At 49.0% G+C, this 14,944-nt stretch overlaps 1 protein-coding gene across 6 annotated transcripts in view; it reads left to right on the top strand.

Moving 5' to 3' along the window:
• The window catches only part of SIPA1L3 (signal induced proliferation associated 1 like 3), a 300,743-nt gene continuing 285,799 nt past the window's right edge, over positions 1-14,944 (top strand). For 2 of the 6 annotated variants that reach the window (XM_054462535.2, XM_063657661.1), the window contains exon 1: positions 120-662. The gene's annotated coding sequence lies outside the window, so the exon portion shown is untranslated. Of the gene's footprint in view, positions 663-14,944 lie in introns of all 6 variants that reach the window. The other 4 variants (XM_054462532.2, XM_054462534.2, XM_054462531.2 and 1 more) reach the window with 3 other exon arrangements.

Here is a 14,944-nt window from a genome sequence, read left to right on the forward strand (position 1 = left end):
GCCCGGCGCGAGAACGCGCGCGCGCGCGCTCGAAGAAAAAAAAAAATCCTCTCTGCGGGGGCCCGCGGCAATTTAGGCCGGGGTCTGCCGGCGACCGCGCGTGCGCGAGCGTGCATCAACGCCCTCCTCCACCGCCCCCTCCGCTGGGGGTCTAGCGCACTGCTCCGCTTCCCCTGTTTCTCCAGGGCTAGCGTCCTAGGGGTAAGTGACTCGAACCTGGCAGAGAGTGAGGGAGAGGTTCCGCCGAATGAAGGGAGGAGGTAGACGGGGCTAGGAAAAAGAAGAAACCGCCCCGGCGGGGCGAAGAGCGCGGCTCTCGAGCTGGAGTCTGCAGGAGACACACCTCCCTCCCTCACGCCCCTCGGGGCTGCGGAAGTGCTCTAGAGACGAGCTGCACGAAGGCGACCAGCGGACTACCGTTCCTAGGAGGCAGCGCGGCGGTGCGCCTACGGCTCCCGGCAGCCCCCGCGGGCCAGGCTCTTTTCAGTTCGCGGCCGGCTAGGGCGAAACTACAGTTCCCAGGAGGACTCGCGCGAAGCGGCTTGGAAGTGGGCAGCCTGGAAGTCACTCGGGCCACCGGAGCTGGCGGCGTCTCCAGCGAGCGGCGCGGAGCCGGACGCCGCGATCGTGGGGCCCGCGAGGCGGGCAGCCGGGACGCCCAGGTATGTGGCTCCGGGTGCAGGATCGGCCTCGCGCAAGGGTGGCGGGGAATCGGTGGCTGCCCGGACCCCGAGGGTCAGCGCGGGCGGACGGCCGGGTGTGGGTATTGGCCGTGGGGGGCGGCGGCGCCGGGACTCGCGCTCTCCGGACCCAGCCGGACTCGTGCCCGCATGGCTCAACTTTCCAGGCGTGCACCCCGGCGCTGTGGGGAAGAGCTTGGAGGCGGGGAGCGGTGGATTCGCGTCCCGGCTGTGCCACTCGGGAGCTGCGATCTGGGGAAACCGCGCCGAACCTCAATTTCCCCTGCAGCAAAACGGAGTAGGAGAGTGTCTTGGCGGAGATTCTATTGAGATAATATAATAAAACATTTGGCACATAGGAGGCACTTACTACGTGTTTGGGTTATTGTTAGCTCTCCGAAAAATGAGGTGAAGATGTTATCGATTGCATAGGGTGAGGATTAGTTGAGCGTGTGCATGTAAAGAGATGAGTCCCTAGTTAGCACCCAATGCAGGCTAGCTGCTGTTAACCGAGATTATTTTGTTAAGAGCGTTGGTTTGGAAAGCAGAAAGACCCCAGGTTCAAATTTGAACATTTACCAGCTGTGTGACTTTGGGCAACTGGCTTCACCTCTCTGTGCCTTGGTTTCCCTATCTATAAAATGGGGATTTAAATAGCAACCACTTCGTCGAGTTGTTTTCAGGATGCAGTGAGAATACCATGTGTAAAGTGCTTAGCACAGCAGCTGGCACATAACGCTCAGTAAATGGTACCATTTATTCAGCGTTTTCCTAGTGGCCCAGAGACCCTCTGAGGGTGGGGCTCTGGCCGTAGTATTGGTCTCCCCCGAGGGCCAGATTCGGAACTGGTCCAGTTGACTTCCCCTCCTACTATCTCAGGTTCCTCATTTACAAAATGGGATAATAGCAAGATCACTCTCAAAGGGTTGTAAGGATTTGCTGAGATTGTATTTCTAGTCCAGCGCCATCTCTCACTAAGTAGCAGCTCTTATGTATTATAATTGTTCTTCAATATTCTCCATCTGGCCCAGAGACTGCCTGACTGTGGGCTGTGACATGACAGCCCTGAGCTCCCCCACACATTTGCTCCCATCCTCAGTGTCCCATCTGTGGAATGGTAGTCATAGGACTTTTGTGCCAGGATTGTTTGGATGGTTCCAGGAGATAATTCATGTTTAGTGCTTTGCACAAGGCCCGGCACACAGTAAGTGCTTATTAAATGATTAAATGTATCTTGCTGTTTTTTTTTTAATAGGCCCTTTTTGCTTCTGTTTGTACCTACATGGCAGAGTGGGCACAAGATTAGTGTTTTTTTAATCTTCCCCCTCCCTCCCAAATTTTACTCACCAAAGATTAAATTATGGAACACACTATAGTAGAAAGGCCGAAGAAGAAATGGGTCTAACCTGCCATCAGCAGTCCCCTGCTCACACACCCCTCCCCATAGAGCCAGTATGTTCACTCCAGTGCTTTAATTATTGTCCTGGTGCTGCCAGCTCTTGCCTTTGTGTCCCAAAGCCACTGAGTCTCTGCACTCCAGCTCCAGATGTGGAGCCTGTGCTTCTTTGATGCTGTGGCTCAAAGAAGTGGCTGTTTCTTGGGCACCATAAACTCAGCATGTCCAACCTGAACTCCTTCTCCTCCTGGAACCAGTAGTCACCATTTTGGCAAATGTGCCAGCATTGACCTGGTTGCCTAAGCCAGAAACCTGGGAGTTGCTCTTCTTCCCCAGCCTTCCCATATCCAGTCGACTAGCAAGAAGGACGAAGCTGCCATTTCATAGAAACACCATTTCATTGGCCCATATTGGTCTCCCATCTGATGGGCACTGAAAGTTCCCCTCAGCTTGAGACGGAGTCTTGCTCCATAGCCCAGGCTGGAGTGCAGTGGCACAATCTCAGCTCACTGAAGCCTCCGTCTCCCGGGTTCAAGCGATTCTCCTGCCTCAGCCTCCCGAGTAGCTGGGATTACAGGTGCCCGCCACCACATGCGGCTAGTTTTTGTTTTTTTAGTAGAGATGGGGTTTTCACCATGTTGGCCAGGCTGGTCTCGAACTCCTGATCTCAGGTGATCTACCCATTTTGGCCTCCCAAAGTGCTGGGAATGTAGGGCATGAGCCACCGTGCCTGGCTGTGACAAGGTTAAGTCAAGTCATTAGGGATTAACATACGTAAACCTATGTAACGTATGTATTAATAAGGGCAAGAAGACGTTATAGACTTGGCTAGACAGCAGTGGCTGTGGATGTGTGTGAATGAAAGCCTGGCTTTCAGGGGACCCAGTTCTGTGATTTTAGCCTGGTAAAGATCGGCTGAGTTGTTAATTTCTTTCAGAAAAGTTAGATGGTGTCAGCGGCTTAGAATATCCCGTGTGGGAGGGTGGGCATCCTGGGCATTTCAGGAGGCAGCACACATACCACACACCGAAGAAGAGGCTGGGAAGGGCATTTATTAGCGCTCCTCTTAGGTTGAGTTTATTGTCAGAAACCTGTCATTGTGATTTCATTTGATGATAGAAACCGGTGGCCTCAATCATATTTGTGATGGCCAACAAATTTACCTAAGCATTTTGTTAACCTGAAGAAATAAAGCAGTGGCTTAAAAAAAAAATCTTGGTTGTTCTCCATGACTAGTGACAGCAGCACGTGGCTTTTTAGCAGTCGGTGTAGAATGAATGATCTAAGAGTTAAATGTGAGTCTGTGTTTCAGACATTGCAGTTGTTAGGTGGTAAATCAAAAGTGGAATTTAGAATGTGCAGTGATTGGTGCCTCTTTTTTTTGCTGTAAAATATATTTTACTGATATATTTCAAACAGAGGTTTAGTAAGTTGTAAAATGTAAATTAAATGTATTTACATTTTAATAAAAGAATTCAATAATCATTTCCTTTAAAATAAAGTGTTTTTAGCTATTAGAATGAGAGGCTATTTGGCAGGGTGCAGTGGCTCATGCCTGTAATCTCAGCACTTTGGAGGCTGAGGCGGGTGGATCACTCGAGCCCAGGAGTTTGAGAGCAGCCTGGGCAACATGGCGAAACCCCATCTCTACAAAAGATTAGTCAGGTGTGGTGGCACACATCTCTAGTCCCAGCTACCCGGGATGTTGAGGCTGTAGTGAGCTGTGATTGCAGCATTGCACTCCAGCCTGTGTGACGGAGTGAGACCCTGTCTCAGGAAAACAAACAAACAAAAAAAAGAATGAGAGGGTGTTGTATCAATTTGTGCATTTGTGTATTCTTCAAGACTGATATTGCTTCCTTTTTGTTTTTTTTAGACAGAGTCTTGCTCTGTGGCCCAGGCTGGAGTGCAGTGGCACGATCTCGGCTCACTGCAACTTCCACCTCCCAGGTTCAAGCGATTCTCTTGCCTCAGCCTCCTGAGTATCTGGGATTACAGGCACGTGCCACCATGCCCGGCTAATTTTTGTATTTTTAGTAGAGATGGGGTTTCGCCATGTTGACCTCGAACTCTTGACCTCAGGTTATCCACCCACCTTGGCCTCCCAAAGTGTTGAGATCACAGGCGTGAGCCACCGTGCCCCGTCTATTGCTTCCTTTTTTTAAGGACTATTTTGGTCATGACCTTTTGTGCATGTGTGTATGTATGTGATTGAATTGAATTTAGCTTAAAAAAAGTTATGCAAGAAATTCATGCTTGTTGTAACATGTCAAACAATACAGAGATGTAGGGAAAATACCTAGTGCCACCCTCCACTCCAAAACCCCATGTCCCCAGAGATAACCATTTATTCAGACAGTGAGTATCTATTAAGTGTCTATTGCTAGGTGTTGGAGATAGCATAATGAACAAAATGGATGTGCTCTCTGCCCTTGTGATTTGGACAGATGCTTCAGTTATCTTTTTCTGTGTTTATATTGATTATGTTTGTGTGTATCGACTGTTTTCTTCCTCCTCCCATACCATTCCCCAAAAAAGGTGGGGGTAGGGATCAAGCTACACCTATTTGTAACCCAGTTTTTTCAATTAATGGCTAGGCATGTCCTTCCAAGTCATTACATATAGATCTGGCTTATCATTTTCAACAGCTGTGCCCACATTCTTCAGTGCAGAGAGACCACGCTTTATTCCAGCATTCCCCCACTGCTGGTCCTTTAGGTTGTTCCTCTGAGATGTCTTTTTTTTTTTTTTTTTGAGACGGAGTTTCGCTGTGTTGCCCAGGCTGGAGTGCAGTGGCGCAATCTCGGCTCACTGCAAGCTCCGCCTCCTGGGTTCATGCCATTCTCCTGCCTCAGCCTCTCCAAGTAGCTGGGACTACAGGCGCCTGCCACCACGCCTGGCTAATTTTTTGTATTTTTAGTAGAGACGGGGTTTCACCGTGGTCTCGATCTCCTGACCTCGTGATCCGCCCGCCTCGGCCTCCCAAAGTGCTGGGATTACAAGCGTGAGCCACTGCGCCTGGCCCCTCTGAGATTTCTTTACCTCAGCAAACACACATCTAATAAGTATCCTTGGCGGTGGCTGACGCCTGTAATCCCAGCACTTTGGGAGGCCGAGGCAGGCGGATCATCTGCGGTCAGGAGATCGAGACCATCCTGGCTAACACAGTGAAACCCTGTCTCTACTAAAAAATACAAAAAAATTAGCCAGGCGTGGTGGCCGGCACCTGTAGTCCCAGCTGCTCAGGAGGCTGAGGCAGGAGAATGGCATGAACCTGGGAGGCAGAGCTTGCAGTGAGCTGAGATTGTGCCACTGTACTCCAGCCTGGGCGACAGAGCAAGACTCCGTCTAAAAAAAAAAAAAAAGAAATTAGTGGGGTGTGATGATAAAGGCCTGTAATCCCAGCTACTTGGGAGGCTGAGGCAGGAGAATTGCTTGAACCAGGGAGGCAGAGGGTGCAGTGAGCCGAGATCGTACCACTGCACTCTAGCCTGAGTGACAAGAGTGACACTCTGTCTCAAAAAAAAAAAAAAAAAAGTATAAAAAGTATCCTTTCACATAGGCAGCATGGCCTAGTGGCTGAAGCACAAACTCTGGGGCCACATGGTCTGGGTTCACACTGTGACTATCCTGTATTAGTTGTGATACCTTGGGTAAATCATGTGTCCTTCTGGGCCTTAGTGTCCTGCTCTGAAAATGGGGATGATACCCGTGTCTTCCTTATAGGGTGGTTGTTGAGAGGTTCCATAAGATTATCTATGTCAAGCCTTCAGGGCAGGGCCAGCTGTGATCTTTTTTTTAGAGACAGGGTCAATCTGTTGCCCACGCTGGAGTGCAGTGGCATTATCATAGCTCACTGTAACCTTGAACTCCTGGGCTCAAGTGATCCTCCCACCTCAGCCTACCTAGTAGCTGGGGCTACAGGTGTGCACCACCACACCCAGCTAATTTTTTAATTTTTGTAGAGATAGGGTCTCACACTGTGTTGCCTAGACTGGTCTCGAACTCCTGGCCTCAAATGATCCTCCCGCCTCAGCCTATATGTGTTCTTTCAAACCCAGAGAAATTCACAGGAAGAGCCAACTCAATCATTTGAAACACCAGGTAGAAATAAGAAAAAGTTATATTGCAGGGATCCCGCTTGGAGATGTTGGGGGCCTAAGGTGAGGGATCCAGCTGCCCCTGAAAGAAGGGAGGAGATTTGCCCAGGAAGATAGGAGCCAGTAAAGTGGCCTGACCACAGTGGGTGGTGGGGGTGAGGGGCTGGTGGTGGAGCATCAGTGGGAAATAGCACTCCTCATATTTGCGAGAAGTGTGCCATGGTTGGAAGGTGGCTTAGGTGGCGGGCAGACCAAGTTCAAATCACAGTATAGCCACTAACTTGTAAGATGTGCACTGAGCTTTTTTCTTCATTGGCAAAATGGGTATGATAGTAGTCTTTATCTCGGGGGTCGCTGGAGACTGAATGAAATGTCTGCAAGACTTTCAGCACATTAGGCTGTCATTAGCCCTGTGCAGTTAGCTACTATTGTTATTTTATTGAGTTGACAGATGTGTTGAGACCCTGCTGTGTGCCAGGGTCCTATTCTAGGCACTGAGGATTCAGCAGTCAAGAAGACAGACAAGATCCTTGCTGTCCTAGGGTTTACATTCTAGCCATTCTAGCCCGGGAAGACACACAATAAACAGGAGCATTTCACTTTGTGTTTTTGAGATGGAGTCTCGCTGTCACCCAGGCTGGCACAATCTCGGCTCACTGCAACCACTGCCTCCCAAGTTCAAGCCCATCTCCTGCCTCAGGCTCCCGAGTAACTGGGATTACAGGCATGCGCCACTATGCCCTGCTGATTTTTGTATTTTTAGTAGAGGAGGGGTTTTGCCATGTTAGCCAGGCTGGTTTTGAACTCCTGACCTCAGGTGATCCGCCTGCCTTGGCCTTGTACAGTGCTGGGATTACAGGCGTGAGCCACTGTGCCCAGCCTTTTCTTTCTTTTTTTTTTTTTTTTTTAATTAAAAAAAATCCTGGCTGGGTACAGCGGCTCACGCCTGTAATCACAGCACTTTAGGAGGCCGAGGTGGGCAGATCACGAGGTCAGGAGATCGAGACCATCCTGGCTAACAAGGTGAAACCCCGTCTCTACTAAAAATACAAAAATTAGCCAGGTGTGGTGACAGGTGCCTGTAGTCCCAGCTACTCAGGAGGCTGAGGCAGGAGAATGGCGTGAACCTAGGAGGCAGGAGGAGGCGGAGCTTGCAGTGAGCCTAGATTGCACCACTGCACTCCAGCCTGGGCGGCAGAGTGAGACTCCGTCTCAAAAAAAAAAAAAAAAAAAAAAAAATCCTGATCCTGCCTCCTCAGATAGTTTTAACTGTGATGGAGAAAATTTAACACGGTAAGTGGAGAGAAAATGGCTGATGGGGCAAGATGGCGGTGGTTACTTTAGCTTGGATGGTCAGGGAAGGCCTCCCAGGCCTCTTTGAGGAGTCATGTGAACTGATACCTTAATCAGTGGCACTGGCTATGCCAAAAGTTGGAGAAAGAATGTTCCAGGCAGAGGGAACGGCAAGTGTTAAGGCCCGGAGGTGGGAGTGAGTTTGCTACAAAGAGTATCAGTGTGACTGGAGAAGAGTGAATTCCTAGTTTTCAAGTTTATACTGCTTTAATTTTTTTTTTTTTTTGTGGCAGGGTCTGCTCTGTCGCCCAGACTGGAGTGCAGTGGCATGATCTCAGCTCATTGCAACCTCTGCTTCCTGGGCTCAAGTGATCCTCCTGCCTCAGCCTCCCAAGGAGCTAGGATTACAGGAATGTGCGACCACACCTGGCTAACTTTTTTTGGTACTTTTAGTAGAGGAGACAGGTTTCACCATGTTGGCCAGGCTGGTCTCAAACGCCTGACCTCAGGTGATCTGCCTGCTTCGGCCTCCCAAAGTGCTAGGATTACAGGTGTGAACCACCGCACCTGGCCACATTTTTTCTATTTTTTGTAGAGATCTGTTTTTCCCAGGCTGATCTTGAACTTCTGGACTCAGGTGATCCTCCACCCACAGCCTTCCAAAGTGCTGAGATTACAGGCACGAGCCACCATACCTGGCCTACTTTTTTATAAAGTAATAATAATGATAGCAGCTTACCTGGTGCTTACTCTGTGCTAGATGCTTTTCTGAGCATTTCACACATTCCTCAGTTAGTCCTGACAGTAGTCCAGTGAAGTAATTAACTTGATCGAACTCATTTTACAGCTGAGGAAACTGATTCCACCCTCCATGCTCTTCACCTGCATTCTAAACTCTTCCAGGGCCCTCCTTACTAGGCAGAGGCAGATTGAGGAAGCGGACACAGATTTCCTTTCCTTGTTGTTTGACATGCAAAGCACTTTAGACTATATTTAGTACCTAATTCATGTGGCAGCAGGGGCCGCCTGGGATGTTGTGGCATCATTTTTGCTCTCAATGAGACGCGATAGGGATGGTTTGGTGGTGGTTTCAAAACTAAAGACCCTCCAGCAGAGCCTGTCAAGTAAAACAAGGTTGACTGCTTGGTTGCCATACCAGGCACAGGTTAGCTTGAAACAAAGTGTAGTGTCTAAGGAGAGGGAGCAGGGTGTCTCCTTTGGGTGAGCTTTGCAAGGGGACTTGGGACTTGGCTGGAAAAGGTGTTTTTTTTGTTTGTTCGTTTGTTTTTTTTTTTTTTGAGTTGGAGGCTTGCTCTGTCGCCCACGCTGGAGTGTGATCTGGGCTCACTGCAACCTCTGCTTCCTGGGTTCAAGCAATTCTCCTGCCTCAGCCTCCTGAGTACCTGGAGTTACAGGCGCCCACCGCCACTCCCAGCTAATTTTTGTATTTTTAGTAGAGACGGGGTTTCACCATGTTGGCCAGGCTGGTCTCCAACTCCTCACCTCAAGTGATCTGACGGCCTCGGCCTCCCAAAGTGTTGAGATTACAGATGTGAGCCACGCACCCAGCTGGAAATGGTGTTTTAAGCACACTAGCCATGTGGGCTGTTAAAGTATCACACTATAGCCCAGTAACTAAGACAATGATTCTTGGACCTGTAAGGGCCCCAGCTCCCTGCTCTGGCACCATGACCTGTGTACACTTTGATTTGCTGCAGACTGGGCATATTTTGAATGAAGGGTAGCCCTGGTTAGATGTGAGGACAGTAGTGGGTGCTTTTAAGACTAAAAATATTGGGTGGGCATGGTGGCTAACGCTTGTAATCCCAGCACTTTGGGAGGCCGAGGTGGGAGGATTACTTCAGGCCAGAGGTTCAAGACCAGTCTGGGCAACATAGACCCCATCGCTGCGAAAAAAAAAAGTTTTTGTTTTTGAGACAGATTCTCACTCTGTTGCCCAGGCTGGAGTATAGTGGTATGATCATAGCTCACAGCAACCTCTGCCTCCTGGGTTCAAATGACTCTCCTGCCTTAGCCTCTCCGGTAGCTGAGATTACAGGTGCCTGCCACCACACCTGGCTAAGTTTTGTATTTTTAGTAGAGATGGGGTTTTACCATGTTGGCCAGGCTGGTCTCAAACTCCTGACCTCAGGTGGTCTTCCCGCCTCGGCCTCCCAAAGTGCTGGGATTACACACGTGAGCCACCGCATCTGACCTCATCTCTGCAAAAAATTTTTAAATTAGCCAGTCCTGGTGATGTGCACCTATAATCCCAGCTACTCAGGAGGCTGAGGTGAGAGGATCACTTGAGCCCAGGCACTACCACACCTTGAGCCCAGGAGATCAAGGCTACAGTGAGCTATGATCACACCACTCTGTCTCTAAAAAAAAAAAAAAAAAAAAAAAGACTGAAAGTATGGAGAGCATCTTTCATCTGTCCATCTGTGAAACATTTCTTCACCTACCCTGTGTGTCAGGCTCCATGGTTGACACTGACAGTATAAAGTTGAATAAGACACTGGTTCGCAAAAGCCCACAACACTGCTGTCCATTAGAAATATAATGTGGGGCCGAGCGTGGTGACTCATGCCTGTAATCCCAGCACTTTGGGAGGCTGACGCGGGCGGATCACTTGAGTTCAGGAGTTTGAGACCAGCCTGGCCAACATGGTGAAACCCCATCTCTACTTAAAATACAAAAATTAGCTGAGTCTGTTGGCACGCGCCTGTAATCCCAACTACTCGGGAGAGGGAGGCAGAGAATCACTTGAACCCTGGAGGTGACGGTCGCAGTGAGCCACGATTGTGCCACTGCACTCCAGCCTGGGCAACAGAGCGAGACTCCTTCTTAAAAAAAAAAAAAAAAAAAATGTGGGTCACTGATGAGGCTCATATAGGTAATTAAAAATTTTGTAGTGGCCATATTTTAAAAAGTAAAAGGAAGCAGGAAAGTAATTTTAATGATATATTTTATTTCATCTAAAACGTCATTTCAACATGTAATCAATACAGACATTATTAGTGAGCTATTTTACTTCCTTTTTTCCACATTAAGCGTTTGACATACAATATGTATTTTACACTTTCAGCGTATCTCAGTTGGTACTAGCCATGTTTCAAGTACACGGTGGCTACATGTGGCTAATGGCTACCACATCGGACAGCACTGGCCAAGGGTATGAGATTCACATGTAAATCAAAGGTGGTAGTTCAGTGATAGATCAGACATGCCACTCCTGTTTTATCTTGGTAGAGAAGGGCAGATGTATGATGAAAAGCAGGTTTATCACAAGCTGTTATAGCTAACCGAAGAGCTACTGTCCATCAACTTGCCGTATGTGCCTGGCACTGCGCTTAGTGTTGGTGGGTGTTGCCTGTGTTTGGAGGTGCCAGGGACTACGGTTATTCCCATTTCACAGATGAGGAAGCTGAGATAAGGCAACGAGAGGTCACTTGCTCAAAGTTGGGAAGTGGCAGAGGCAGCATTTGAGCTCAGGTGCAGAGTGTATACTTTTAAACCTGTTTTATATGCTGTATTGGAGGGTATTTAAGGGGGATAGGGTCTGAGTTTTGAGCAATGAAAACCATAGGAGGGACTTGTTGCACAAAATCGATTCTGAGGCTGGTCATAGAAGATCATACCTGTAATCCTAACGTTTTGGGAGGCTCAGGCAGGAGGATCGCTTAAGCCCAGAAGTTTGAGACCAGCCTGGACAACAAAGCGAGACTCCATCTCTACAAAAATTTTAAAAATTATCTGGGTGTGGTGGCTCGTGCCTGTGGTCCCAGCTACATGGGTGGCTGAGGTGGGAGGATTGCTTTAGGCCAGGAGGTCAAGGCTGCAGTGAGCCGTGATTGTGCCACTGCATTCCAGCCTGGGTGACGGAGAAAGACCCTGTCTCAAAAAAAAAAGAAGTCCCAGTTTGTCAGCATTGATCTCTGGGTTTACATTGGTGTCGGTGTGCTGGTTTGAGACCTGAATGATTGAGAGGTCCACTCCTTAAATTGACCTCTAGGTTTGCTGGAACCTGGAACCTTACCTCCCAGGAAAGAGAGGAGTCTTTGGGGAGTTGGGAGGAGGGTGGGCAGTGGGACTAAGGAAGGCAAGGAAAGGTCTTGGCCTGTTTGAAAGCTCATTTCTTTGTTTTTTGTTTGTTTGATTGTTTGTTTGTTTTTGAGACGGAGTCTTGCTCTGTCACCAGGCTGGAGTGCAGTGGTGCGATCTTGGCTCACTACAACCTCCACCTCCTGGGTTCAAGTGATTCTCCTGCCTCAGCCTCCCGAGTAGCCGGGACTACAGGTGCGCACCACCACACTCAGCTAATTTTTGTATTTTTAGTAGAGATGGGGTTTCACCATCTTGGCCAGGATGGTCTCGATCTCTTGACCTCATGATCCGCCTGCCTTGGCCTCCCAGAGTGCTGGGATTATAGGCATGAGCCAGCACGCCCGGCCTGAAAGCTCATTTCTAAACTGCTGCTTTGGAGCCAGGCATGGTGGCTTATGCCTGTAATCCCAGCACTTTGGGAGGATGAGGAGGGCGGATCACCTGAGGTCAGGAGTTCAAGACCAGACTGGTCAACATGGTGAAACCCTATCTCTACTAAAAATAGAAAAAATTAGCCGGGCATGGTGGTGGGCACCTGTAATCCCAGCTACTTGGGAGGCTGAGGCAGGAGAATCAATCGAACCCAGGAGGCGGCAGTTGCAGTGAGCCAAGATCACACCACGGCACTCCAGCCTGGGCGACAGAGCCAGACTCGGTCTCAAAATAAATAAATAAATAAACAAACTGCTGCTTTGGACCTGAAGCCTGTTGTGTCACTGACTCTGGCCCTCATTGTTGTGTATTCTGGTGGGTGCTGTGGGCTCTGGTGGAAGCAACAGCAGAGCTTAGCGTGTGAATGCGTCTTACCCTTGCTATGCTCCAAAGACATTGCCAGTGGATGGGGTGCAGGGAAGGGACATCACAGTGGTTTCCTCTGTCAACTCTATGAGGGTCGTGGTTCTAGACTTTTTGGTGGTCTCAGGTGCAGGTTGAATCCTGGCCTCCTACCTAAACAGGGCAGGTGCTGGAGATTCTTGGCTTGTTCCTGTCCCCAGATGGTGCTCACCACGCTTATCTCTAACTGCTGGACAGTGCCTGGCATGTGAAAGATGCTCAGTAAGTATCTATTGAATTAATGATACGAGCCAGCATCACCGAGCTCTTACTATGTAGGAGGCACTGTTCTGAATGCTTCTCAGCTAATATCTCATTGAATCCTTAGAACCACTCCTTGGAGTAGGTACTGTTGTTATTCCCATGTCTTGTAAGAGGAAACTGAGTTACAGAGAAGTTCAAGTCACAGAGCTGGTGAGTCTCAAATTCAGGATTCCTATGCAAGCCACTGGCTCCAGAGTCTAGGCTCTTAAACACTCACTGTGTCGTCTTTCGATGAACAGACAGACGAACAGATGGGGCAGACAAGCAGGACCATTCTCACTAGTTCCGGCCTCCTCACTCCACACGTGGTCTCCCCCTGTTTTGGGGGAGCCCCACAACAGATCCCATGTCCCTTTGGGCCCCGAGGCTTTTTTTTTTTTTTTTTTTTTTTTTTGAGATGGAGTTTCACTCTCATTGTCCAGGCTGGAGTGCAATGGTGCAATCTCAGCTCACCGCAACCTCTGCCTCCCGGGTTCAAGCGATTCTCCTGCCTCAGCCTCCCAAGTAGCTGGGATTATAGGCATGTGCCACCATGCCTGGCTAATTTTGTATTTTTAGTAGAGACAGGGTTTCTCCATGTTGGTCAGGCTGGTCTCGAACTCCCGACCTCAGGTGATCTGCCCGCCTTGGCCTCCCAAAGTGCTGGGATTACAGGCATGAGCGACTGTGCCTGGCCGGGCCCTGAGGCTTTAATACCCCTCTGGCCAGTGCTTCTTGGTTTGGAATTTTTTTTTTTTTTTGAGATAGGGTCTCACTTTATCACCCAGGCTGGAGTACAGTGCGCGATCATAGCTCCCTGCAGCCTCTACCTCCTGGGCTCAAGCAATCCCCCATCTCAGCCTTCTGAATAGTTGGGACTACAGGTGTGCACAACCATGCCCAGCTAATTTTTAATTTTTTTGTAGAGATGGGATCTCTCTATGTTGCCCAGGCTGGTCTTGAACTCTTGGACTCAACCGATCTTCCCTTTTTCCTCCCAAAGTGTTGAGATTACAGGCATGAGCCCACCATGCCCAACCTAAAAAGTCCTTATCTATAAGATACTCATGCTGAAATATCTATGATTAAACTGTTAAGATATCTCGGATTTCCTTCAAAATAATACAGACAGGCAGAGAGTGCAGGGGCTCAAGTGTGCATGGGTGAATAAGAGATGAAATAAGATTGTCTGTGAGTGGAACTATTGAAGCCAGACAATGAGGGCTTATTATACTCTTTTTTTGCCTTGATATGTTTGAAATGTATCATCATGAAAAGTTAAAAACAAGCACAACAGATTTCACCCAACATTTGTGTATTTCAAGCTCAAGTGTACCTACAGGGGAATTCCCTGCCTCTGCTCAGTCCACTTATATAATACATACAAATGTTTGCTTTTTTTTTTTTTAATCTCTATTATATGAGCCAATACTTGGCCCAAGGTTTTGGAAGCCCCTTTCATAAAGCCGTGTCTGGCAGCAGTGGGAACACCCAGCCAGGCCCCAGCAGCCCTGGCTTCTCTGAGCAGTGAACACCGTGGCACTGGCCTTCGAGTTAGTTTACTGAGGTCCCTTTTCCCTGAAATGTTTCCCTCTAGCACCTGCCTGTGGGGCCCCTCCCACATTTTTTCCAAGACTTGTTTCAACAAAAAGCCTCAGACCCTCCCCTCAGGACAGACGTACACAGATCTTCTGACACCCGGCCTTCCTCTGGTGGGTCTTTGTTGAGGCCCCACACGAACCGGAATCCAGTCTTTGGTGTGCCCACAGCACCGCGGCAGGAGGCAGGAAACGTGCCCCTTTCCAGTTCTGACTCTGGACAAAAGAAGAAAAAGGGCAAGATGCAGCTTGTGACAGTGCCTGGGACCTGATGGTGTTTCTAATCAAGCTAGCAGCTACAATGCCTTTACAGCCGGCGTGCGCTCCCCACTCCCATCACTGCATTTGTGCTTTGGAGGTATGGAACAATAGCACATGAGTATGTGGTGAAATTCTTATGCGGAAGTGGCAGGAAAAGAGGGGAATGTTTGGGGGCTTCTCCTGATGTTGTGCTGCCTGGTGGGTAGAGATGATTGATGGGAACAGGAGTGCTGGTTGGTCAGATCCTGCCAGTGCTGGCACCGTTTGTTGCATCTGATGGTGAGCTGTTTTCTCTGGTGCCCCGTTTTTCTATGCTGTGCTGTTGGTTTGCAGGGAGGAAGGCAGGGAAGTCCTGCACCCCCTCAAGTTTCCATAAACTTCCACCCCCAGCACCATCTTCATCTCTGTCCTTTCTTTTTCTTTCTTTCTTTT

The sequence above is a fragment of the Pongo pygmaeus genome, chromosome 20, assembly GCF_028885625.2.
Source record: "Pongo pygmaeus isolate AG05252 chromosome 20, NHGRI_mPonPyg2-v2.0_pri, whole genome shotgun sequence".
Taxonomy (NCBI): Eukaryota; Metazoa; Chordata; class Mammalia; order Primates; family Hominidae; genus Pongo; species Pongo pygmaeus.